The sequence below is a fragment of the Amblyomma mixtum genome, chromosome 1 (genome assembly GCF_055824585.1).
Source record: "Amblyomma mixtum isolate Tamu chromosome 1, ASM5582458v1, whole genome shotgun sequence".
Taxonomy (NCBI): domain Eukaryota; kingdom Metazoa; phylum Arthropoda; class Arachnida; order Ixodida; family Ixodidae; genus Amblyomma; species Amblyomma mixtum.
In genome coordinates, this window is record NC_143012.1 from 73,030,578 (window position 1) to 73,058,311 (window position 27,734).

Below are 27,734 nucleotides of genomic sequence, written 5' to 3' on the forward strand. Positions count from 1 at the left end.
GCATTGCCTCCAGGTTTCTACGTAAACTTGAGCAAATTTTTTTACAGTGTACAGCTGTCATCATTTCCGCTGGATTGCCACATTCGGTTGGCGACAGGACCGTTGTCAAGCTGTTCCTACAACTTATAACTTCGGTTTCTTGCGTGTATGAAGGGAAGATAAGCTGAACTGAGGACGTTAGTGGTCATACGTCAGTATTTATATACTACGTTAGTTGCACTCAGCCTCTAGTATGGCTGGTCTGCAAAGCATAGAGGATGGCTTGTCGGCTTTGGGCTCGACGGAGAGCGTTGTACTTTATTTTCCGTTGCTCTGTAAAATAGGACATGCGGCAACACGTCGGTTTTCAGAGGGGACTGAACTAGACATTTCCTGACACGTGCTCGATGCCACTCCCGAAAGTTCGGTGCTGCAATGAGTGGAAGAAATCGTGTCCACAAGCAGGCCTAACAAGTGTGACAATGAAACTCTACAGCCCGTAACGAAAGTGTCAGTTGAGAGCCGTTCACTCATGAGTTGCGGTTTTTTTGCGTTGCCTGAGTTTTGAAGAATTATAGCCAGCGTCCTCATATAGTAACCCCCCCCCCCTTCCCCCGCAGCATGTTTTGTGGTCCGTGTTTTACCACGAAATAAAGCAATGTACGAATCAAGCGGCTCTGCCTTTTGTACTTGTTTTGTAAGAATGACGTCGAAACAGGATACAAAAAAGTGTATTAGGCGAATACAAAAACAGAACGGAAAACATGCCCAGGTGGATATATCATAATGCTACCCACTACCCACATGTTACCACGTCTCGGTGACGAGTTACACACGCACGTTCAGACGTAGGCAAACTATAAAACGTAGGCGATCTGCGTAGGCGGACGTAGGCGATATAGAACAGTGGTCAACAACGCCAAAGTAATTGCAAATCTGCCGGAATTCGAGCACGTTGAGCCTACGCGGCTAAACGTGCTTTAAATAACATCAACTAAATAACACCATCTATAGGCATGGTAAAGAAAAGAGCACAGAAAGAATTGTAGAGAAAGAAAGCTACAGATTCGTTTTGAAAGCATCTTAGTGTTCGCTATAAAATAAATAGAATGAACGAAAATAACAAAACATTGATTGAAACAAGGTCACACTCTGCATTTAGTCAGGCGGTGTAGTGATAGTAGTACATTGCACAAGGGTTTTGGAAATTCTGAAAATAGGAAATTTTGGCAATTTTTGGAAAGGCTATCTAAAGCGTGCCGTGAAATGGTTAGCGTCGGGCGCAGTGCAAAAAAAAAAAAACATTAGCTCCGAAAGACATATAAATATCGTAAAAAAGTTAAAGGCCTGAACAAACGGACATGTGCTGGCTTATGTGAAACGGCAGATTTTGGGGCATAAAGCAAATGTGGAAGAGCATGGGCTTTGATGAAAACGGAGGAAATGCGTTGATGTTTACGGAATCCCCATAGTTGCTGTTTTTTGCTTAACGCTAATTAGGTGATGTTTTCGTAGAGGACAAAACTCAGTTCTATGAGGAAAAATAAAGCAGATTTCTAACCTTGCGCAGAAAGAAGAAATGGCTTACCTGAATCACGTGATCACGTTGTTAACATTGCCAACTTTGGCCATACCACGGTCTAAAGATCTTACATTTTCTTGCCTGACACACGGAAAACTGGAGAAGGCGGACCGAAGTTGAAATACTGAGTAAAAACCCATCGGCGTAAAGGAGGTCGATATCTGCGCATGAGGACGTCAGACGTCAGTTTCCAGTAAAGTTCGGGTGTTCTAGCAGTGACATAGATAAAGTGGAATTATGGTCTCTGCTAAGAAAACAAATAATCAGCGCTTATTTTCTTAATTTGCGTACCTGTAATAGCAACCCCGGTTGCTCAGTGGTTATGGCACTCGGCTGCTGACCCGAAACACAGAAGCTCGATCACGGCCGCGGGGGTCGAATTTCGATGGAGGCAATATTCTAGAGGTCCATGTACGGTGCGATGTCTGTGCACATTAAAGAACCATAAGTTGCCAATGTATCCGCAGGCCTTCACACTATGGAATCCCTCATAGCTTGACTGGCTTTGGGATGTTAAACCCCCATAAACCAAAAACTATATCAGCAATAGTCGAATTTCCTAGGTTTTGTGCTACTAATCACGAGTGGAGATTTGAAGCCTGATAAGAACAGCAGAACGACCTTCATTCGACGTAGCGTTACCGCTCACGACTGGAGATATGAAGTCCTATAAGAACCGCATGAGAACTACATTCTTTCGACCTTGCGTTACCGCTCACGAGTGGAGATTTGAAGTCTAATAAGAACAGCCGGAGTACGACCTTCATTCGACCTTGAAGCAGTGAGCTGTTCGTACAAGATACATTTGACTGTCTGGCTTCGCGTTCCCAAGACACCTCTCGCTGCGAAAAACAGCACCAGAGAAGGAGATATTGGTTCAGGGCACTTTAGCTCATGGAACAGGTACAGTCGGGGACAAAAGTCTCCGGACCACGTGTTCCTCAAACGAAGCTTATAGCTCTACTATCAGACAGCGGCTGGAGACCGCACTTGCGGAGATGGAAGAAGAAAAATTTAACTTTTACCTCCACAAGTGTGGTCTCCAGCCGCCGACTAATAGCAGAGCTATCGGCTTCATTAGAGGAACACGTGGTCCGGAGACTTTTGTCCCTGACTGTACACTAAGGAATAAACAGGCGCTTCTGCTTTTCGTCTCAGTAGAAACGAGGCCAATGTGGGCATTAATTGCACATGCGAAATCGAACTGATTAAAAGTAAAATATATGTGTTTGTTACGGCTTCGAGGAGGTTTTACTAATTGCACATTGTGGGCTGTAAAAAATGAGTGATTAAAGGTCTAGATGTAGCGCGATGTTTAGTGTGCGTGTGCGCAACCCTCTTCATGTTGCTCTAGGAACTTCGGGGCTGATCACAGACAAAATAACTTTTCAGTAAAGCCGAGCGGGCAAACCCCCTGTACTTTTTTGTGTTGAGTTCACCACTTTCAATTTTAAAAGTAGGACATACCCAACAATTCTGGACAAAGGCATTTTTGAACGTGAAAGAGTTTATAATATTGCTCCTGTACTGCTTATAGTCTGTTTTAGGAGTTTTTTGAATTTTGCTTTTTTACAATTTATGGCATCGTTGTATTGTTAGGCCGCCGCGGTGGCTCAGTGGTTACGGCGCTCGGCTGCTGACCCGAAAGAGGCGGGTTCGATCCCGGCCGCGGCGGCTGAATTTCTTTGGGGGAGAAATTCTAGAGGGCCGTGTACTGTGCGATGTCAGTGCACGTTAAAGAACCCCAGGTGGTCGAAATTTCCGGAGCCCTCCACTACGGCGCCTCTCATAGCCTTAGTCGCTTTGGGACGTTAAACCCCATAAACCAACCAACCAACCAACCTTGTATTGTTATTGCATTACTGTATTGTAGTGCTTGTTCTCGTTTTTGTATTACTGACCACTGATACATATGTTATCGATCTCCTCGCCCCCTTATGTAATACCCCACTTAGGGGCCTTTGAGAGATAATAAATGATGATGACATTTTTTTCATATATTGCGAGATTTCAATATAACAATCCATACATCCACAGATCTCCCTTCGACAGACTTGCATTTTTTTTTTGCTGTTAATGTTCTCACTATCGTCAGAAACGTTCCACATTGGTTTTCGATCATAGTCTTAACTGCTCGATGCGAGCAGTGCAAAACTTTAAAATGCTAGCATTATCATGCACCATTAGCTTCAATATTTCCATAATACTACTTAACCATTTTTCAATATTCAAAATTTTTGTCTGAAAATTGCGAACATGTTGCGATTTGAGCGCCTTTGTCGGCTCTTGACTTTTTCTGTAGTAGACAATCTGCACTCATTGAGTAATTTGTCTCTTAGGATGCTTCCGGAAAGGCCAAGTCAAGTGATAATATAGCGGGTCTGAGCCAGGCCCGGGCTCCAGTCTAGGGCTCGGGCGTCAGATTGCGGCCACTGCAGTGCTTTAATTTGTGTTTTTTTTTTACCAGGCTTTCTGTTTCATGAGAAAAAAGGGCCTTAAAATTTGCAACAGCACAGCAAATGCGGGAATATAACAAACATCACCAAATGCCGAACAACTTTAAATATTGATACGCTTTTTCTGGCCGAGAGCGGAAGTCTGCGATATCGACTGAGCCTTGTATCACACATTTACCGCTCTCTAGCGGGTGAAAAGCAGCACTTCATGTTTGTTATTACTTCCCACAAGAGCTCCAAGTCTTGTTGCGGCACAATACAGAGTATCCTTTCCGAGCCTACGCATTAGGCTTTAAAGATGCATGTGCCCCACATTGCGAGATAGACGCGCACGCAACCAGCCAATTTTCTTCCGCTGGCTTTCGATCGTCGCGCTCCACGACGGAGACAACAGATACACGCCTCTGTCGTCTCATATTCGTTGCATATCCATCTTTTATTAGCACTCACGTCGCACCCATGGCGGCATCGTATTGACGCCAGCCGCGCGGCGCTAGCGACACATATGCACGCACACAAACAATGACAATGTCCGGCACACAATGTGGCGAATGTCGGTAACATCGCTGTGGCGTCCACATTTGCCGATGTTTATAGACGCCAACCCACATGTCACTGCACGACACATACACACCGGTTAACACCTCCGGTACCTCGGTGGCGTAGTGTGAGCCTGCTTGTATGGGTCCCTCAGTTCATGTAAGTATGCAGGAACAGTTTCACAATGCATGTCAGCACTGTTTGAGTCCTTGGTGTCCTTTTGATACAGGAGAGGTCAAAAACAAAACAAAACAAAACAACACCAGAAGAAGTCAACAGTGCTCAAATGCTGCCGGCAGCGACGACACCGGACGAAGCATGTCTTGGGGTAGTGCTGTACTTTTAGCAGGCTCGAGGCTTCGAGGTGTCGGAACAAACTGGGACGCTGCCGGTATGCTCGCCTGACAAGAACGGTGCACACCCACACACATGTGTACTCGCGCGAACACCAGAAACTGCACTGCACATTGTTCTGTTTTGCTATTTGTTTGCGCTTTTGTTCATGGGAAATAAAAAATGAAAACGAAAGAGCGAAGCTGAAGACGATTAGGGCGCCATGTTGCGAGCCCGCTGCTTTAACAGACAAATGTTCAATGTTGTTTTGTGTTATTCAGGTTCTCCGCTGGAACTCTGTTCTACTGGACAAAAAGCGCATACTATTAAGATAGAAAAGAATTATTGGCTGGACAATTAGACAGCTATCGGTAACTATCGAGTTTCGGGAAGCTTAAGCTCCTCCGACAAGAACACAGAGGGCCGTGTGTGGATAACCCTATCGCGAAAAAAACCTTCGGTTGGTGGCCGTGTCGTATTATGGATAACACGATGCTTCCAAGGAAAAATCTTTCTCTTTACATCTTACAAATCGAATGTGCTCTGAAGCAAAATGTTTCATTCCTGCAGTCAATAATGATTAGTGACTTTAATATTAACTCGTACCATAAAATAGACACTGACAAAAATGAAACGCGTCGGGACTTGATCATACTTGCGTACTGCGAACAACGATTAGAAGTTGAAGCCGTCTCGACTGCTTTCCGTTCGTTTTCTTGTTGAACCTGTTTTGCAGACAAACGTATTGATTTCTCTCTGTACGGAAGAATGACTTCATTAAAGGGACTCTGCGGACGAATAGAAGTTGCCCTACATCGCGATACACTATCTTGTTATAATCACAGAGACCACTCTAACTGAAAACGAAACTTTAATAAACCAGAAAACAAAAACAAAGAGGAGTACAGGTGTCGCCACCACCGGCTGATTTCTGAACTAAAATGAGTGCGTCATGTTCGGTTTTCTGGACCCAGATCCCAGAGGCCACACTCCGCCGCAACTTACATTTAAACGGTGACAGCCAGTCATTTGCGGTAAGGACGTCATGAGTCTGAATCGAGTGGTGGACGAATTTTTTATTTTAATTAGCTGAGCCATAAATGCGTCCTTTCCGGTCAGAAAGACGTTATCGAAATAAGAAAGGACCAGATAATTTCTTTATTTAAAACAATAACTGAATGGGGATATCCTCAGTGTGCCTTTAAGATAATCTGCTCTGTCATCAGCGTTTGCGTCCTCAACGTCCCTCCTCAGCTACTCGACATTCCTCGACTCCCGAAGCCGCAGAGGTTTTGCAGAGGCCATTGAAAACCATAGAAATTAGACGACACAATTAAGAAAAGTTATGTTTTCTTCCTATGGTTGTCCATATTTATCTTTCTTGGAGTTATTAAAATGGCGCGAGGTATCGAATTGCGCATGGATTCGATGCTCGCTGATATTGTTTATTCCTGGAGATAAATGCACTGGAAGATGGAGGTAATACTTCTGTTTCTCTTTATAAATTTGACATAGGGATCCAATGTTTTTGAAATATGCACCAACAAGAATTTTTCTAATTGTTTGCTTCCGTCTAGCGAGCTTGAAACGCAGATGAGGAAAAGTCCCTTTACTCATTGTGTGCTGCAACCTACAAACCTACTTTCTAAACAGCGTGGGCCACTCTGCTTTTGGTTTCGTCTCAGTTTCTCGGCGTCGCATTATCTAATGACCTAACATGAAATGCACACGCCGCTAACAAAACGCTGGGATTTCTTAAACGTCCCCTTCGCCTCTCCCCACAACATGTGAAATTTCTCGCGTACAACCCACTCATTACACCTAAACTAGAATGACCATTCGCCATATGGGACCCGCATCATATTAACCTCATAATTGATCTAGAAGCCGTCCAAACTAGTGCTACAAGGCTCATTCATTCTTATTCGTATGACGTCAGTGTTCGAGCTCTAAAAGCGAAATTTGCATTATCGCCTCTTTTTGTGCCACAAGTTTTAATACTCATCCCTTAATGACGCACCTTAAAACATGCGAGCATCGTACGTTTCGCACCGCACCAGCCACAAGCTCCAAGTTTTTCGTCCACGTGCCCAAACTGTTACTTTTTCAGCGTCTTCCTTCCCACATGCAGCTAAAGATTGGAATGGCCTTCCCGAACATATCTTCGACATCACCTGTCCATTGTAATTTGCTGAAAATTGAAAAAAAAAATCTTTTTTATATCCACACATTGTCATATGAACGCACTGTCATTTACCTTTTCTGCTGATTCCACCCCTTATGTAATTACCCCCACCCCTGAGGGACCTTTAAGGAAGGGAATAAAATGAAAAAAATGCAATGAAAAGATACCACATTTAACCAAGTTCAAGTTAGCTCGACTTAGCTTTCCTTTTACCATCTCTCAGCTTTGCGAAATGTTTGGGCGTGGCAAGCTGATCTACAAGTTTACCAACCCGGAGATTCTCAGTGGAGCACTCTATCCGCAGGGAGCCATTCTCGGAGTGTATCCACTCCCGTCTGGTCATGAATCATGGCTCCAGCTCTCGTCACTTTCTGCTCTCAACCTCTCCTGTGGGTTCGGACACGCCTAGCTCAAGATCACCCGAAGAAAAAGAGAAAAGAGAGAGAAGAGAGGCAGAAAGAAGGGAGTGTCTCCTTTTCTTCTGTATCTTTTTCTTTCTATTTTTCTTATCCATTCACGGTCGATGATCAATCCGCCTTGCCCTCCTTTTTTATTTTTTTGCTTCTTTTTTGCCTCTGTTGCGGGAAGCCAATAGAGTGCTTTGTTGATTCTGGCTCACGCACCATACCCTCCGAGACTTCCATTTTCGGTAGTTGTGTGCACTGCTGCGTCAGAAAGGCGTCCCCAATTCATGCGTGCAAAACTTCTTTTTTCGCCTAACAAATGACGTTTTTAATTTCAGCAATGGCCGTTTTTTTATGCTTGAGATAAAAATTCCGACAGTTCTCACAATTTTTGCTACATCAGCGGATGAAATAGTACGTTGGCAATTCGACCTCCTAGGATTCTTCTACTGTTTTCTTAGAGTGGCATATTTATTCGCACTCTATCATTCCCTGAATTTATTCGAAATGTTGGCGAGGCAAGCGTTGAAAATGGTTTGCGCCGGCAAACTCATTGAACAAAATCAACAAAAAGGAAACATTCTACACAAAAAAAAAATAAGAACAACGAGTCGTATAGACACGCAAAGGATTGCACCGTAAGTGGAAAATTAGCTGAGAAAGCTTTGCCCTGTGTACTTATCCTGCTTGTGAACGTGTCTTTCCGCTGGTTTTTCACTTGCCATGCACCAACTGGCCCAACGAGCTACGCTTCTTCAATACATTGCACCGTCTTTGCCATAAGTAACCGGGCCACGGTGGTTTGCTTGTTAGCCGCGCAGCGAATCACATATGGCAGCCTTTAAACTCTGAATATGTGTAAAGTAAGGCGGACCTTTGCCCTCACGTTCTCACATCTTTCAGCCTTTAGAGGTACCGTAAAGGCTCTACCATATGGTTGAGCAGCAAAAAAATGCTGCTCAGTTACTTTTGGCAAAGGGGAGTACATACTCTACCTCTCCGGATAATGGCAAGGTTCGTTGCTGTCTCTGCACTGCAAGCAACTGAGGAGAGCAAGTATGTATACTTTGCTCGGTTGAGCGTGCCACCATCCCGATCTCTCGGTGGCGTCGATGACGTTGCCTGAAAGCGCAAACTGGTCTTCTGGGGGTGATTTGGCTTCGACTTCGACCGGGCTGTTTACTTCTTCGACGTCTTCGCGGCGTCTTCCACGGTCCGCAGAGTTTGTTCCGCGAAAACAGCTTTGACGGAAAAATAGCAAGGATCGAAGCTGGTAGCCGCCAAGCGGCACTATGTGTCTCTTTGACAAAGGCTAGTGTTTCTTTGTTCTTCATTTTTCCCCGCCCAGTAACCATCGTACGATGTGTGACGCGTTTAGCTTTTCACGCCGCAAGAAAAAACGGACGGTTACTTTACTTTCTGGGTAAATACAATCTTGAAAGCAAATCCATGTTTTGCTAGGATTGCTTTGCATTTCAGCCTGCTCTGCCGTTTCGGAAACGAAGGTGAGCTTTGCATACGTGAGGACCGCGATGGCGGGGGTTTTACCGGACAATGTATGCTGCGGAATCGCGGAGGAAAAAAAAAAAAGTTTGTTCATTTTGCGTGCAAGTTGATGGCGAACTCGCTTCGTGCTTCAAAAACGAAATGCTGTTTTCTTTCGCTAGGGAGCTTTGTGATCGCGTTTTGAAGCGACTTACTTCTTGATCCATTCTTTAGCACTTTTGCGCTTGGTAGCTATGAAAGTTTACTCTGGGCTGAACTAGCAATGCATGTGACTGGACGATCTCGCTGGGATTTTGAATAAATTAAATTTTGAACGCTAGGCGAGGGTTTCTCATCGCTTACATGGGCAATGGTAAGAAAGATGTGGTTGATTTAGTGTGTTTTGCGGTGAAACATATTTGCTTTTTGAGGTTTTATAAGAGTGTTTCTGTAATCTATTATAAACAACGAAATACAGTCCTTCACATATATTTTCGTTCAAGATAAGATGTTGTGTGTTTTGCGGTGAAATATATCTGCTTCCTCGCGTTTTATTAGGATGTTTTTGCAATCGTTCATAAAGAAAGGAATGCTGTCCTTCATATATTTGTCGTTCAAGATTATTTATCTCGGATAGTAGGCGTTGAAACGAACAGAGAAAACAGTGACCTCTGCGGTTTTATAAAGCGAGCTTTGCATTTTATTTTAACGGTTCCTCAAATACTGCTTGATTTGGTTAGCCAAATCGGAGGTCACCTATAATAAAAACCTCGTGTCTTTGATTACTGCTGCTGGCGATAATCAGTAGTAGCTGGGGCCAATCGGGACTGCAAAGGCGAAATGGCTCTCATTGCCTTTTGTAGGGAGGATTATGGAACCCAACGAAATCATCGATATAGCTTCTGAAGGTTGCTCTCAAAGCAAGACGCAGCCTTGCTCTTTAATTCTTAGTGCCTGGAAGGATCTACAATTTGCACCACACATGACGAGGGAACCTGGTAGCTTGAGTAGCTTGATTCTGCAGCTAGAGCTGCGCCACCTGTTGGTGCACGGTGCAGCAAGAGCTCTGTTATAGGGTCTAGACCCTCTGAGGCTGTTCCGGAGCAGCATGCGGTATCCATCGGCAGGTGCAATTCTGCGAGGCACAGAAACATATGATCAATTATTCAGTTAAGTGTGACGCAGCATGTACATTGCCAGAGACTATCCAAATCGGTGATTTTGATGTGCTGAAAACGCTAAAATTTCATAACAGAAGGTTATTTCTCGAGCGGAAGCAAAATTTCCACCGAGAACAACAGGTTCACTCCAGACTTCCGTACATTAAACTGTTCCTCACAATAATCCTTTCAACAAATACAATTTCCTAAAAGTTAACAATCGGTAAAGTGCACGTCCATTACTAAACGGAAGAATGGGCCCTCGTGAATCTTCCCCCCTTAAAAGACGGTTGAAGTCGCCTTGATGGACGTACAAAACTAGACCAAATTGATTCGTGCACCTCATATCCTCCGTCGAAAGTCAACTGCCGGCCCCGCATTTCGGCTTAGGCAAGGTAGTAAATTTTTTTAGTGAGTTAAAAGAGCAATCACTGCTGAAGCGTTCCATACGAGTCGCTTCTATGGAATTATGGGAATATCGAATCTACATGATGTCTAGCAATATATGGATACATGTACGTTTTTTGTATGGAGTACATAATTTTTCAATAGAATATGGAAATCCATACGTTTTTTATATAGGGTCCATAAACTTTCCGTAAAAAATTTCATATCAGTTCCATAACATGTACAAGACGTCATATACAGTCAGTAAGTTTCCATACGCGTTTTCCATAATGTCCATACCGACCCCATACCCCTCAATTGACTCCATATAGTCCATATGAAAATATGTAATTATGGAACTCGCCTTACGGAGACTTTCATTAGGGATAGGCATTGTAGAAAACAGGCAATTTGTCGTTTAGCAGACCGAGGACTCCAATATGTTTTTGTGAGCATGAGACAGGTGTTCAGATGCGCCATATTGAGCATGAACACTTTGTCCATGCAGCATCGTTCCGGAAAAAACTTACTTTTCATAAAAAATTCAATACAAAGAATATGGTCATTCAGAGGCTCTCCATAGGCTGCGTGAGAAAACACTCGCTAAGTGGATCGTGCTAGGATTACGCCAGAATTATAGTGGTCACCCCCACTCGCGTGTCGTCGTGCCGGCGTTCATCGCCGACTCGCAACACCGGCGACTACTTCACGTGGACGCTACATTCATTCGCGCCATAAAGACTTGCACTAGTGCCGGTGTCTGGGATAAAAGTCCAACAATTAACAGCAAAAACAGACCCACTCGTCGCGACGACCAAAAAGGCCGGTGCCCAGAAATCGCCATGTGCAACACAAGTATCCTAGAAATCAGTACTGGGCAGGCCGACTGTACAAGATACACATGAACAGGATCTGCGGAAGAAACATGATCGATAATTTTCACATCGCACACCGTCAGTTCTTCGCATTCACAACATTCGTCACTCCGAATAGCGCAAGACATGTCTCAGTCGAAAACCAAAACTATGTTACACGTATTCTTCTGCAGGTAAGCTAAGCAGCATATGTAATTGGCCCGATATTGCAAATGTGTTGGAAAATGCCGGCCCTACAAAGGACCAGAGTGAATCCATCCATTTGCAATACTGGACCGATTACTTGTACTCCTTGGAAAGCTCAAATTCTACTCACGCGAAGGGCTTCATTTCCTCACTCGCTGGTTTAAGTAAGATGCTGTGAAGTCTGAAGCCTTCGATAAGGAAAAAGCAAACAACATGGTCAGCACACACCATGGTTCTTCAAACAAAACCACATGTTGAAGACAGAAAGACGTGGCACGCTTCGCAGAATCTATTCTAGCCATTGTTTCTGCACGGACATTTCCACTGCGGTGTTCTGTGTCGAGCGAAACGAGCCCATTATCTTGCACTGTGACAAAAAGTCGGGTCCAGGAAAATTGTTGTCACCGAACGCTATGTCTCCCACTCGTTCGCAGAAAGACAATAGACTGACACGCACAGGATACCAAGATAGCTTAAGAGTTCGTTTCTCCTAGTTCGAAACCTGCTCCTTGGTCCTGGCACGGATCGGTATCTTCTTTGATAGGGAACGCTGTGAGGCGAGCGCTTCATTCTACGTATTCTCAGCTACGGTGATCGCACTTGGTTAGTCCACATTGTTGCTCAGGTTGAGTTCTTGCCGTGGACGGGCTCAAGACACTGTGCCAGTCACTGACGAGCACATGTCTTCGTGAGTAGACAGCATGCTTCTTCCATGGCCTTCCAGCAAGCGCCACGAGTCGTTCCGCCGTACAGCGTCTGCCGCTGCGACGGCACACGTCTCGACCGCATCAATCTGCACGCTGAGGTCAAGTGGGGGCTCTTGAGTGTGGGATGGTCGGTCCAGGGCAGCTCAGGTCGACCGAATCTCGCAAAGTAAGGTATACTCTAAAGCATAACTTGTACGTTGACTAGCCTGTACCCTTTACTTACTGCAGGAAGGATGCGCAGCGTCAAAAGAAGCCATGCTGATTCATGCTCATTTGTTTAAGGGTGATCATCGCAGTTATCAGTACATTTTCTTGGAACGACGCAGAAAAGGGGCTAGCCAAATCATCTTCCAGGTTAATGCTTGTCTCGCCCACAGTAACTTATTAAAATGTTTACTTTGAATACCTTCCATATTTCTTTTCAAAATCACTTTACAAACTGATCCTGAACCATGACGGGTTTATTTATATCTACCCAGGGAGTGAAATATGCTTTCTTTTGGCTGCAAGAATCAGTTCAACAGTTATATATCAACTCTCCCTCTCCATCAGGTAGTGCGATAAAAAACTTGCAGATTCCCACAATTCGGAACAAGTATTGATCATGCTAAATTATTTTTTCTTTCTTTAACTTGGTGCAGACTACTGATTTGGTCTAAAGAGGAGTTCATAACAAGGGTAAAAGCCAATGGGAGTGATACCTGAGGTCCAAACGCGCCTCAGTAGAGATATGCTTAGCAGCAGTCATCACGTTCCAGTTCTGCAATAAAATCACTCGAGAGAAACTTAAACTGCATGCTTTTCCATTCCTCTACAGATTTCCTATGGGCCTGCTCATGTTGATTTATTCATGGGTATATCTTACACTTACGCTGCTTTGACGTGACGGAGATGGATGCCGTCCGGTTTGAAAGGGACGCTAGTACGCGTCAGCGGAATACAAAAAGAAACTATACCCTGGGGCCTCTATTCTTTTCATTGCTGGAAAATTTTGTGTTGGGATATAGCAAGACAGCTAAGAAAGCGTGAATAAAAAATGTCTTCCCTCTGTGAGGAAACAAAAGAAAAATGAAAGATAATAACACAGTTTCTTGCGGTGTCTTGGAAGGGACAACCTTCACATCGCTAGTGAATATGTTCTCCCCTGTAATGGCACTGACCTATACGCCAGGAGGTGCAAAAGGACATCGACGTAGTTGATCGATCATTTGAGGATTCCATCTAAGCACGAATAAGGGCACGAAAGCTCGGTCGACCTTTCTTCGTTTCGGGATTAGCCGCCCTCAGACCTTCCCTTCCTCCTGGTCGTTGTTCTCTCGGGCGGCCGGGTTCGAGCGGATGGACGAGTGGCGCTTGGAGAGGCGGAGGAAGCGGTCGCGACGCATGAACTCGTCGTAGAGGTGGTACAGCCGGGCCTCGTAGCGCTCCCGGCGAACGTACTTGATGAGCACCACGGCGAGGGCGAGCGCGTACAGCAGGAGAACCACAAGCACGTACACCACCGCGCTGGCCTGCACCGCGGGAAGAAGAGAGGACAAGGCATGGGGTAGAGTACACACGCTGGAAGAGATATGAGAGCTAGTTCTCTTATAAAATTAGTGTATGGAACATTTTAAAAACAATAAAAATAAAATGGGCTACAGAGGATCTATAGACTGTCTCTAGTGTATAGCCTATAAACAGTCTATAGAGAATCTATAGACTTTTTATAGAGTCTGTTACCTTCGCTACAGATACTTCTTTTGGTTTACTCATAGTCTATAGACAGTCTATATATATGAATAGACAAAAAGAAGCAACTATTGGAAGCCAACCGGCTCTATAAAAGTGTATAGGCTGTCTATACACCATTTTTATAGCCTGTCTACTGTCTATAGTCTATAGAAAGTCTATAAAAAGGTGAATACACAGTCTATAGACTTTTTCAGTGCACGTGTCGGTGCACGTTAAAGAACCCCGTGTGGTCAAAATTTCCGGAACCCTTACCTACGACCTCTCTCATAGCCTGTGCGGATTTGGAACGTTAAAACACATAAACCAGGGACCAGAAGATCTAGACAGTGCCCTTCCGGTGATTTTTCATCTACATTAGTGGGAACTGCATTAGTGGAAGCCTAGTCCATTAGTCAATGACTATACCTCGAGTCTTGTTTTCCCAGTCTCAGAACATGGTAGTCGAACCAAGTTACGGGACTAGCATGCACTTGAATTCAGCGTGCTTCGTTACCAGTACTGTGATTTGCACAACGGGGGCAAGGACATGACCTAAGAGAACACATACACCTTCTCTTCGATATCTTTTCTGCGCTCCGGTAGCCTTCCATACCTGACTGTTTGTGCCGTCCGTCCGCCATGGTTGCTTTACGACTGCGCCGCCTGGAGGCGGTATGGTGCCTCGGCCGTCCAGGTAGTGGGTGCCATTGTGGCACCACTCGAGAGAAGCCTCGGCGGGCCCCGCCACACCATTCGCGCCGTTGGCAGCAGCAGCAGCAGCGGCGTTGGCCGAAGCCAGGCCGCTGGACGATGACCCCAGGTTACCCAGTTTCGTTCGGGTGGGGGCTTCGGTGCTCACGAACACAATAATAGTTTCATCTTGCTCATGGAGGTGCTGTGGAGCCGAGCAGTTGCCTCAAGGGGAGCGCTTCGATGGCGCTTGTGTCAATGTCTCACTAATGTCATTTCTGGGCAGCTGAGATCAACGGGACAGCCTTTACTCGAAGACGATAGTTCGAGGTGTGGCTCTTTGCGGGCACCTAGATAATTTTCACGTTCGCTGTTGATGCGTTGTTTTCGTGCAGTATGAGTCAAACTGTGGTCTCAGATGAATCCTGCTCGCTGTCAACGAGGGCAGTAAGCACATACTGAAGGGAGCTGTTTGGCATATCTCGCCACTCAGACATGTGTAGGGTGGGATCGTGTGTGACACCACAGGTTATGTCCAGTATCTGAGGTGCTGAAACACGGACCCTAAGGTATACTCAATGACGTCAAAGACGTAAACGTCACCTCATCGCTGCTAACAGCTACGAACTACTCAGTATAGCTGTTTTTTTTTACTTTCTCTGAACTTAGACACTGCTGCTTTAAGGATACGTGTCGCTGGCCTTCCCACTGAAGAGAACTTGCACAGCTGCTTGCTGCGTTTTGTTTTTTTTAGTGTTTTTTCTCCGCTTCCTGTTCTTGTATGCTACTTAGTGTGGAAATATTTCTGAATTTGGTGCGGCTAAATCGTCGTTGGTGACTTTATCCAACCTTGTTGAATGCACCAAGCAGAACTTCCTGTATTGGTCCGCAGTCCTCGGGGTTTCCGAACATCCTTGTTTTCCGGGAATAAAGATGGCAGCTGTCCTGGGAGACTTGTTGTGGTGCACAGTGGTTGACACGGAGGCATGGAGAACGTTGATCCACATGGCAATGGTCCTGAAGAGACCTCAATTACTTTCAAGAGACTTGCACAACAAGACGACCAAACAAGGCCGCACAGGTTTACCTAGCACAAATACACATCCAGAGTTCTCGGATCATAACGATAGACTTAGAGTTATTTACGAGTAGGGGAGTGCGTACTGTCGAGACAAAGTTAAGACATTGCTATTAACGCTGGGCTCAGGTGACATTAAAGATGAGCAGCCGACGGTTAAAATTATCCAGGCATTTGTACACAGAGCTGCTTCACATACCTGATTTCCTGCTAGATATCGTTAAGAAAAGAAGGGTATTACACGGAGGGTATATGGGAAACAACAGCTAAAAGTGGTAGCGCCATGAATCCACTAAAGCTTGCCTGCGCAAAGATGGCAATATTCTTTCACGGGTACCAGTACAAAGAAGAGGCATGTTTTGGGCTTTTCTGCCTTCTTGGAAGCAAATTGTTCCGACAGCAACAAAAAGCTTCCCTCTGAGATCGCTACAGCTGCCCAGACCCGGCTAAAACCAGTCGGCCGGCCGCAAAATGTTCCGATCGACTTTTACCTTTCACTACAAGTATCCTCGCTCACAAAAAGGTTTGGTGCTTTGAAAGGGAAGAGAAGACTATCTTGGTCCACGCAGGCTTCTGCTGTTACTGGAGCCACAGGAGTGATCTTTGGAGAGTCCACGTGTGTGCTTGTTCAGATATTATTTTCAGTCGCGAATCATCTTCTCTTCCAAAATGCAGCGGATATCCTCTGTTTTCGCATCTTCCTTGCTGAGCTCTCTTAGTAAGTAAAGAAAAAATGTGTATGGGCTTGATTCTTTTCTTCCCCTTGACCTTCACGAATCTGTGATGAATGCCGTGTGTCTTCAAGGCAACTTTCTCTTGCTGAAAGCTGCCTCCTTGCAGGAATGTGCAATCTGGTTCAGTTCAGGGGGAGGATATTAAGAAGAGTGGAAACGGGAAGTATCTGCTCGTCCCCTCTTATTAATGAAGGCGGTGCCACTTGTTACTGTGCCGGGCCTCTTGTGGACCGTGACGCATGTCACCTGCAGGGAAAGAAAAGAAAAAAAATCGCACGTAAGAAGCCAGAAATCAAAGCACAACTTGATGAATAAAGGGCAGAAAGCCAGCCTCACTCAGCCGCCATAATGAAGCTCCACTATTGCATTTTTTCCATTGTGTGCATTGGACAATTACATCTTCTATGTCCTCAATCTAACAACATCATTTAGTACTTACTGTTCTCAGCAAAAATAATTGTTATTGAAAAGGATTATGGCAGAAAAGTGGTTCATTCATTACGTTAATGATGTAGATTATGAGAATAAGGAACAAGAATGCTCCCATTATACTTGCTGGTGGTACACGGAAGTGACTTGGATATATGAAGAGCATTGAGTAATCGATGTTCGCAAATTTCTTCGATTTATTAAGGCAAGTGGATACCCAGACACTGACAAAAGAAGGCCTCATGCAGACAATATTATATATTAGTTTGGCGTGCGAAATGGCTTCATTTGTTTTGCTCCATAACCCTAAAGATATTACAGATCTGTGCCTCCTTAATACTTAAGCGAAATTGGGCACTAGTGATATTATCTGAAAGGCGGCGAGAACGAAATTTTGAAACATGTGCTTGATCGAAGAATGCTAATAATAAACAGCTTTGCTTTATGAGTGACAGCATTATATACAGGTTCAATTATTTTCGAAGAAGGCGTTAGTAGTGTCGGAAATTAGGAACACTTCCAGCATGACCGTTTTCAAAGACTGAGAGAGCACTTGACACTTTTTAGTTATAAGTAAAGCTCCCTGTTGATGAGGGTAGACGATAAAAATCATAAAACCATGGAAATATTTCACTATTTCTCATGCAGTTATATACTGACAATAACATCGGATCAAAGCAAGCCTTTAGTCATTCGAGTCAGTATTATAAATAATATTCAAGTTAAAGCATTTTTTATCAGCGGATCTTATTTTGAATGTCTGCAAGCCTTTGTGTCACTAAAAGCGCATTATGAACATATTTTGCAGCATTTGCTTTTTTGAGAAGAGCAGCGTTGTCATTCATAGTTTCGGCGAAGTGTTTTTTTTTTCGTTTGATTTGCATAAAGATTTCAAAACATTCTACGGAGAATTCTGCGTGAGTCACGGCAGCCTGCGCTTGAACTGCGCCCCTTTTCAATATTCTTATCTCATTCTACGCCCTCGGATCAACTCTGCGTGTGTTGCTAGTTTTGTTCGGTAAAGCTGTTAGAAACTATTTTTCTCTAGTGATGTGATAGAGTGGGTATGTAAGTTCGCTGAACAACAATTAGTCAAGACTGCAGTACTACGCCGCACTTAGGCAGCACGTTTTCAATCAGCAAACCCTCAGTGGAGCAAGAGTAAATAGATAAAGGTGGAATTATAAAGTTGGTGCTATGAAAGTTCGCTTTCTAATCCCCCTATTCAGTGGCCACGCTTTGTTGCTAAACTGGTAAAAAATCGGGAAATCTTGAAATGCAGAAAAAAAAAGCCTGAAAGAAACTAGGGTTATAATCCGGAACTATCGGAAACATGACAAATTGTTTCAAACGAGAATAACCCGCCACCCATGAGCACCAACACTGCAAGGTATGAGGCCTGCCCATTGGACATTAGGTCATCTGCACAGTATGTATTAGACGGCGTGTTAATGATTTCATCTGGTTACAGTCGCTCGAGGTACATCTCCGATGAATGTGCGAGACCCGGGGAATGTACTGTTGAAAGCTGACAGCCCCAAGGATGAGATGGAAGCTTAAAAGCAATCCGACGAGCATAGTCCTAAAGAAATGTCTACTTCTATAGAAGCACTGCCACAAACCACACACACTGGTTTCTGTACCAGCTTGTAGCCTTCAAAGTTCCAAGGCCCGTATTCGTGTCGTCTAAAAGTACTTGCAAGGCTGGTGACTCCCGGAGGTTGATTATGAAAGGGTGATGAGGCAAGCAGAAAAGAGCCCTGCGCTTTGAGCATCTTCTCCAGCTGACCAGCTCCTGTTAGACCTACGTGCATGAAGACATCATGCTGAACATTCGCACGACTGCAGCTGAGCTAGGTGTCAACACTACCGTAGAAAATTGATTGTCTTGGGAAAACAGAATACTGTACAGACTTTAAGCTTTTTGGACAGTTTTCAGTTAAAAAGAGTTTACCATACAGTTCAAATGCAATAAAGGGGTAGTTGCTCATTGGCATCCACTCAAGCCAACTAAAACAGTAAAGCAATACAGCTTTCACATAAACTTGGTAGTTAAAGAAAATTCGTCCTGTTCCGGGGTACCAACCCAGGACCACCACTTCACCACACCAGTAGTTCTACCCGCTGAAATAACCGAGACGGCTAGCATTTGGCAGGGCGAAAGTGAACTGATAAGTAACGCGATGTCAGAGCAGTGCTTGGTCAATGTTTAAGGGGATTCCCCCGAGGTAGAGTAGATTTGTAATAAAGGTATAATCACCGACTGACGTATACTCCAGCTTAAGAAATTATGCTAAAACATATAATCAATACTGTTGCAATATCAGCAACTTGAAAGCTGGTAATAAGCGATAATAACCCAGCCTTATTACAAAGTAAAACGCTATGCACCTGTACAGTTAATTCGCTTTTGTACAAAGGAATAAATTTGATGATAACGGAAGAAACTGAGAAGCTGAAGTGTATGGCAAGGTGTATAAAGAACTTCGTTTTGTGAAAGATTCCCTCGAATGGAATCGCTCTGTTTTCTTAATCATCCATATTGATCAGACTTAACAGATGCGACTTTTATCTGAAAGGGAAAACGAAAGTGCCGTAACATTTCCAGGTTCGCAAAAGGCTACTGTAAGAAGAGGACGACTCCGCAGTGCCGCACTTCGTTGTCATCGCTGGTGGTTCGGGCGCGAGTCTCGTGCTGGAGCTGCTTCCTTCGGCTGGTTCTGCCGTCTTGCTACGACCTGACCGCTGCCTGCGTTGGTCGCCGTGACCCATTAATAAATCCACTGTTCACTTGGTGGAGAGTGCAACGATCCTAACCCCCGAAGTCACCCCGGAACTCCACAGTCGCACGGTGTCCGTTCCCATGGCGGAGCCAAGCCAGCAGCCCCCGACCCTGCTTCCTGCGACCTGTTTCCATCTGTCACCTGTTCTGGCCCTTTACGTCAACGCGACCCTGCTATCTTTAGTGGCAGCTGCGACCAAGATGTGGAGGATTGGTTGTCAGCCAAAGAACGGGTGAGCCGGCATAAGAAGTGAGACGACGCTCTGAAACTTAACAACGTCGTATTCTACCTTACTGACGTCGCCAACCTCTGGTATCGGAACCACGAATCGGACATCACCGCCTGGTCCACGTTCAAAACTACGTTTGCCGAAGTATTCGGCCGCCCTGCCGTTTGCAAACTTCGCGCTGAACAGTGTCTCCGTTCGCGAGCGCAGAAGACAGGTGAAAGCTTCACCAGTTACATCGAGGACATCGTCGATTTATGTAAACGAGTCAACCCGTCTATGACAGAGGATGATAAAATTCGCCACGTCATGAAGGGCATCGATGATGGCGCCTTTAACATGCTCGTGGCTAAGAGTCCTACCACCATCTCAATGGTGTACGAACTTTGCCAAAGCTTCACTACTGTTCACTACAAACATTTTTAAGAAACAAACGTTTATGCATTCAGAAACGTCAGCTAGCAAGCAGCAACAGATTCAATTGAAATCTAGGTTTAAAGTCTTCAAGGCATTCAGCCACATTCTCACGCAGAACAGAAGGAGGTCAAGTTCCTGACATCTGCTTGGCTCCACCTCTGAAGGGTAAGCTAATTTGACAATGCGAGAACGCGGAAGGCTTCTGCTTTGTGCTAGAGCCATTTAAGCCTCTCTTATGAACTCACACTTAATTATGCCTGATACCCGAATAGTTTGCACCTTGACAAAATTACTAAATGACGAGCAGTCTTTTATGTTGCTTTCTGTTACACAACCGTCGATCATGATTTGAGAGTTTGACGATGCTTTATAATAGCCTCTGAACCATCCCCGGTTTTTATTGTTCATATCATCCATGACTAACGAAAAAAAGTTTTTTCCAAGGTTTTTCTTTTTCTCCGAGCCCTTTCATAACTACCTGCTGGATTTAATTACTGCAGAGGCTCAAGGGAGATGGAGCATCAGGAATCTGTTGTTCTCAGCGAATTGCTTCATGAACAGCCCACCTGACCTTCCGACAACCGCTCCACATTCGTTAAGACAGAGGCAGCGAGTTAAAAAGGAAAATAAAATACGAGGAAAAAGTAAAACCCCCTGACTGGCTTCTGTGACGTGTGGCCTATTCGAAGAGAAATGACTACGTAGGACACACACATAAAAAAAATTGAAGAAAACGGGGCTAAACAATGGGAAATTTATTCAAGCAAACGCAGGAATCTGACCACGGTTGGCGGCGTTTCCTCATTATTCATGCAAAATTCACTGAGGCAAGTAGATTTTTCGAGGCGTGATGCCCGGAGATAAATTGTCTTAACTGACGCACCGACAACGTCTTCGCTCTTGCTGGGCGGTTGCTCGAAGTTCCACGGCGTGAATAACAAATCCTTAACGCGGAGGCCAAACCACGAGTTGTGAGCAAGGAATGGGAACACAAGAACAAAGCTTGAAACTCGGCTTTAACAGCATCCGACTGGGAGGACCTAATTACGTTTTCTAAAAGTTTTCGGGGCTCCGAACTTTGCGCCATTTGCAGCGGTGAGCCGCACTTCCTTTGTTTCTATTTTTTAATACTAAACAAGGCTCAGTCATTGCTTGGGGCCGAGGAAGAGGATTGTGTTTGCGCAAGATCTTAAACCGAAACCACTCTCCCGGTTCTCCCGAGCGTTGACGCTCTGTTTAAAAAAAAAGAAAAACTCTGCGCTTCCATCTATCCTGTTTTTTTTTCTTCTTTTTTCTTCGTCCAGAACAGGCAAATCCCTACGCCAAGTAAAAAACTTCGTTATTTATTCTGCGATGCGTGGTCTGTGGGAGATTTCTGCGCTTCTGGGACGGAAGGGCTGAGCTTAAACCGCTTCACTCGAGCTCGTTGTTGCTGATTTGCATACTGCCTCGCTGGGAAAAAACACCGCATTAGTTTCGCCTCAGCTACCTCCGTGCGAAGGCGCCGAGGTAGCCGCAGAGCAACGACAGTGACGGTGCAGATGCGGATGGCAGATCGGATGCGGGAAGAGTGGAGGGAGAAAGGGGTGTGGGGGAAAGAGACGAGTGCCAGTTGCAACGCTGTTGTCTTCTTCAGCACTTTGAACAAGAACGTTTCGCGAACTTCTTTCATAACACATGCGCGAGGGCTGAGAGAATCACGAAAATTAAGCCTTTTAACTTTGCATCTGCGGAAAGATTTAATATTCCTGAGGTACAACCTTTCTTTATATTTTTTTAGCCTGCACGCTGCGTTCCATGAGGACTGTTTCCGGAACCCTGCTGGGCGCGAAGATTAATTACCTCTTCCTAAATATGATTGCCTATTGTGTCAAAAGAAAATAGAAAATCCCTCAAGTATGCTTACAAGGCACTAAAGGGAGGGATTGAACCTGGCAGCAAAAGAGGTTTATCGAATATATCCGTGCGAAACTGATACCTAAGACACATTGCTATTCCCAACACGCATATTCTCAAGACCATATTCCAAGAATATATCCGAGATTAAAAAGAGCTCTTTAAAGGGCAGCTGCAGCACTTTTTGAGAATTTCGCGATATTCAAAAATTGAAATCTATGTAGGCTGTAGGTAAAGCATGCCAAGTGTTTTTGCACTAGCATTTAAAATAGTGACGTAATCGACGATTGAATTTTGCGCTTCTCCTCAATACACTGGAGGAGTGCAGGGAAACTTAGCGTGACGTCAAAGAAGGTATGATTTCATATTACCGCTGTTGTCCGCCACACCCTGCCCTGACGCGTTAGACGCTGCTAAACAACTCTCGGCAGGGTTCGCCTTCGGTGACGTTGGTTTTTTTTCTTCAAAGCAGGCGTTTGTGCGTTGAAAATATACCGATACCTTCAATGACGTCATCATGCGCCCCCCCACTTGTCGTTGTGCGCTGCAGAGAAGCTTGAAGGGCGTCCGGATTTTAATCAGCGATTACTTCACCATTTCAAGTGCTAGCCCAAAAAGACTTCGCATGCTTTATCTGGAAGTTTCACACATTCGACCCTCTTAAGCTCGTTGATTTCCAAAACTTATGCAGTTTCCCTTTAATGCTGAGCGCGATCATTGCCTAAGTTTGCAGTAGTGGCCCGCACGAGAACACCCTTTCCATATCGGATGAAAATTATCATCTGCCTCAATTCAGGCTGCACTCAACCGACGCTCGTTTCTTGTTCATCTGTTCGCGTTATTCGAAACAAATAAATAGCAGACGCTGAGGCAGCGTACGATCGAGCGTTAGCTGTAAGCTTTGTTATTTGTTTTGTGCAAACCACTTTAATGGCGACGTATACAGCATAAGAATAAACATCGTTTTACACCACTTCGAATGTCCTACATCATGCAGTTTGGACGTAATGGACGGCTGAAGATCCAAGAAATTATGGTTTTAGAGACCAATGGTCGTCCGTAGGAATCCCTATAATGCGCTAAGCTTTGATTACACCAGCAATTTCATGCTCCGTAACACGCTGAAACGTTTGATACCACTCCGAATATTCTACACCAATTAGGCCGTCCACAGTTTGTGTACCAATGAAACCATTCACTGGTCCAATTCAGCTGTTTGCACACTGTGGTATTTATAGGGAAACGAAGGTATAGGAGCATATGCTGCACTTGGGTTCTGCTTTTAGGGTATGGTAATAGTGCCACTTGGTTGCCATGTGCGGTACAACCTGCCAGCTGGTGGGATACCTCCTGTTTGCATATTGAGATGGCCGTATGGTTACGTGGTATGTGTACACTGTTGCTACGCGACGAATGCCATGGGAGCCATCATCTTGAAACAACGGCTTGGATAACGCGACCTTGGGTAACACGAGTAGTATAGCTAACGCTCTAACACCCTAGCAAGCAACGTCGTATTGGTGTAGCGTTATCGCAGCTCAGCTTACTTCCAACAAGTGTCGCAAAATTTTTAGGTAGCCAACATGCCTGGTCCAATCACGATCACAGTGCTTGAGGAACTGTGTTCTCGGGAAGTCTCCATCTGCTGGGAGCAAAGATTGTCTTGCTTCTTTGCTTGCGTTGGACAGAAGCATGGTTATGCCCTTCTTAGGAACGTCCTTGAAAGGTTATTAATTTTCAGTGTAGGCTTGCAGTAAAATACTCAGCACATCCGCATCGAACAAAGGCTGCTGGGTTGTGAGAGGCAGACCAATCTGTTAGATAATTACTACAATAATTTAGGAAGAAGGGTTTTAGGCACCGTAAAAGCAAACAGTTGTTTGCCTGCTAAAACATTTACTTTTCAGGTGTCCAGCCCTTTAAAGTACGATGACATTCTGAATTGATTCTGGCAAACTCATTTTAAACGCAAGCATTCTCTGCGCATCGAAAAAGAGTCTTACTGCGTAACTAGCAAAAAAGCACAGATAAATGTCAGTAATGTTTCTGTTTGTAACATAAACTGAGTTCCGTTCTGCAATTTTACAACCTTACAATATTCTAATCTCGGCTCGGTCCGCTTTGATTAGATATAGCACGAACTGCGTGCGAAATAAAAAGTGAAACGTAAATATGTGCCTACTTATACGGTCCCAATTTCAGGCACGCAAAGTCCCCCTAACAAGGCAATTCAAAGGCCTGGCATTTTCTCAAGCAATCAGCAAGATATCTTCTCTGCCTCGCTGCTGTTGCATTCCCAGCGGTGCTTGCCAAGCGAGCGCACAAATTTCAAAAGGAACTGCTACCGTCTGGTTCCTGCCTCATGTTTCGTGTTCTCCTCTGGAAATGTGTCTTTTTCATCTGCACGCTTTTTTTCTTTTTGGCGGCAACGAAGTCTCGGTAAACAAGCCCCCCTTGTGAAGGCGCTTAATGAGTTTCTTTCGTAAGTACGCCTTTCTTGGCGTTCCCCGTGCTTGATTTAGTTTTTCTTGCTCTTGGTATTGCTTGCGAGCTTACGTTCGTCAGCAATCGCCAAAGGCTAAGCTATAAAAATAGTTTGTAAGCAACAAAAGAGAGTTGTGCGATGCTTCGCAACGAAGCTGTCTTCTAGGAGCTTCTTGGAGTCCTCCACTTCGATCTGGACTAAGACTGCTGCGTTCGAGAGCGAAGTGCCGTTTCGTGTCTTGTTCACACGGCGGAAACCTACGTGCAGTCTTTGCCATAAGTAACCGGGCAATGGTGGTTTTTTTCTTAGCCTCGCAGCGAAGCACTTATGGCAACCCTTAAGCTCTGAATCTGTCTAAAGTAAGCTGAGCCCTGGTCCTTATTTTCTGACGCCTTTCGGTCTATAGGGTTGCCGTAACGGCTCCGTTATACGGCTAAGAGGCAAAAACCGGTTGCTCAGTTACTTTTGGCAAAAGTTGTACGTCGTATTACAGCTGTCATTGCTTAAAATTCCCAAAGTTGTCACTGTTTCTAAGCAAAACGAAGAAACTGAAAAAGCTGTATATAGATGACAGTAGAGGGCTTGGAAGATGTGCTTGTTCAGCTAAAACTTCGCACTACGTACACTTTCTCCATATATGGTGGGTCTGAAAGTATACTTTCGTTGCCGGCAAGGTTAGTTGAGTGCCTGTGTTACCGATTACGCCATGGGTGGGCTTAGCTGCTGAATAGTTATCAACACTTAAATATCCTTGTTCAATCTAACGCCATATTTCAGAACCGTATTATGCTGTATGCAGCCCGCAAACTATACATGTTGAAATGCTGAAATTTCACACAATGCGCAGTCTCTAGAAGTGCAGACAGTACGAGAGTTTTGTTTTTACAGTCCCTAATGACAACTTGCCATGGTAAAAGCAGTTATGACTATAGCTTTCTTTTCTTTTTATCACGCTAGTACGAGCGCTGTCTTAACGTTCCTTGGATGTGCATTAACACTGCCAGAAGCTGCTCTCTCCACTCAGGAGCATCACACGTCTTCTCCCAATAACCCAGGTTGAAAATAAAACAAGTGGCTGATATCGGTAGCTTGAAATTCAAGGCATACACGTAGATTGGCTGGAATCGCAAGCGGTTAGCACTATGTACGGCTGTGCACTTCACAAGGGGAAAAGTTGTGAAGGTCGAACTACCGGTGTCTCCTACTCAAAACGAAAACGAAGGTGAAGAATAAACGAAAAACGAAATGTTTACTGATTCAGAAACTATGGGCCTTGTTTTCGCCAACCGCCTCTGCGTAATGCTGATCCCATCGGTTTCTTAAAAATCCATAATATTTGTACTGTCTAGAATAAGAAAAAAAGCCTCTCAACACAGAAAACACCAAAAAATTAGTCACTACCCTAGTGGGTTTCTAGTACAAGCTAGTATAAAAATTGTGCTTTCTAAGAGATGTTCATTCCCGCGTACTTACACTGGGTGCAGACTGCCATCCGGAAATTATGATGCTTCCTTTCTTTTTAACTACTTATCTTCGAAAAGTTCGATTATTAAAAGTTGATACGTAGTCGTGACGGAAGTCCGGCAGCAAGGAAGACAACGAAAAGGCTTCCAAAAGAAATTATTTATTGTGCCGACTCGCACCAACAAACAACTGAATTAATCGGCGGCGGCGATAGCAACAAGTGTGCTCAATTCTGGGCCCTGCTTAGTTTAAAGCTGACGACAAACTTTCGAGATATGGCTTGCAAACTAACCACAACAGCCTCGAACAGCGTATGAGCGGTTCCGTATGGTTGGTTTGGTTTTATGGGGTTTAACGTCCTAAAGCGACTAAGGCTATGAGAGACGCCGTAGTGGAGGGCTCCGGAAATTTCGACCACCTGGGGTTCTTTAACGTGCACTGACATCGCACAGTACACGGGCCTCTAGAATTTCTCCTCCAAAGAAATTCTAGCCGCCGCGGCCGGGATCGAACCCGCGTCTTTCGGGTCAGCAGCCGAGCACCATAACCGCTGAGCCACCGCGGCGGCGGTTCCGTATGGGTGCGACTATTCGAGATAACTCTGGTCTTATCTCTCATTACAAAGGGACAAAACCCCGCCGCGCTGGCTCAGTGGTTACGGCGCTCGGCTGCTGACACGAAAGAAGTGGGTTCGATCACGGCCGCGGCGGCCTAATTTCGATGGAGGCGAAATTCTAGAGGCCCGTGTGCTGTGCGATGCCAGTGCACGTTAAAGAACCCCAGGTGGTCGAAATTCCCGGAGCCCTTCACTACGGCGTCCCTCAGAGCCTTAGTCGCTTTGGGACGTTAAACCCCAATAAACCAAACCAAACCAAACCAAACAAAGTGACGAAGCCACGTGCCGGCGGCCTTGAGTATGAACAAAGAAACGCTACAACACCTTGCGGCAATATTTATTTATTTATTTATTTATTTCTGATACCGTCATGGCCCACACGGTATTATTGAGAGGAGTGGTACATAGATATAAAATGAAACTGTTACAAAAAGGGGGGTTACGCATACATAGACATGCCTACAAAAAATGATACGCATGATCGCAAAAAGAAAACTAGCTGCAAGAAAATACATTATTCGAAAAAGCGAAACAATATGTGTACTATCGGGGACAAAAGTAGTTTACTCCACGCGGCGGGGGGCGGAGCAACAGAAAACTGCGTTGCAACGTCATCTACAGGCGGCATCTGCGATCCAGACCGCCAGTGCGTGACCTTTATTGCCAGCAGGCATGTCGCTTGGCTCGTTTCAACGTTTGGTGCCTTAGCTCGCCAAAATGCCCCAGTTTTCTGTTTCTCCGGCTCCCGCCGCGTGAAGTGTATACCACTTTTGTCCCCGACAGCACATGAGTATGCACTGCAATAGGGTCAGCTGGTACAAGTTCATACCAAATATTACTGATATAAGTATTATTAGTTTTGGCCCTCTTCTTTTTTTCTGCACTCGTTCGATCGTTGAATAACGAAGCACTGTGATTCCGCAT

The 27,734-nt window shown here is 44.8% G+C and overlaps 1 long non-coding RNA gene across 1 annotated transcript in view; it reads right to left on the reverse strand.

Moving 5' to 3' along the window:
* Window positions 1-4,422: 4,422 nt before the first annotated feature.
* The window catches only part of LOC149366779 (uncharacterized), a 113,126-nt gene continuing 89,814 nt past the window's right edge, over window positions 4,423-27,734 (reverse strand). Inside the window, exons 3-4 of the long non-coding RNA XR_016284097.1 lie at window positions 14,606-16,740; window positions 4,423-13,790 (exon numbers count right to left, since the gene is read on the reverse strand). This is a non-coding gene — a long non-coding RNA (uncharacterized LOC149366779). The remainder of the gene's footprint in view (window positions 13,791-14,605; window positions 16,741-27,734) is intronic.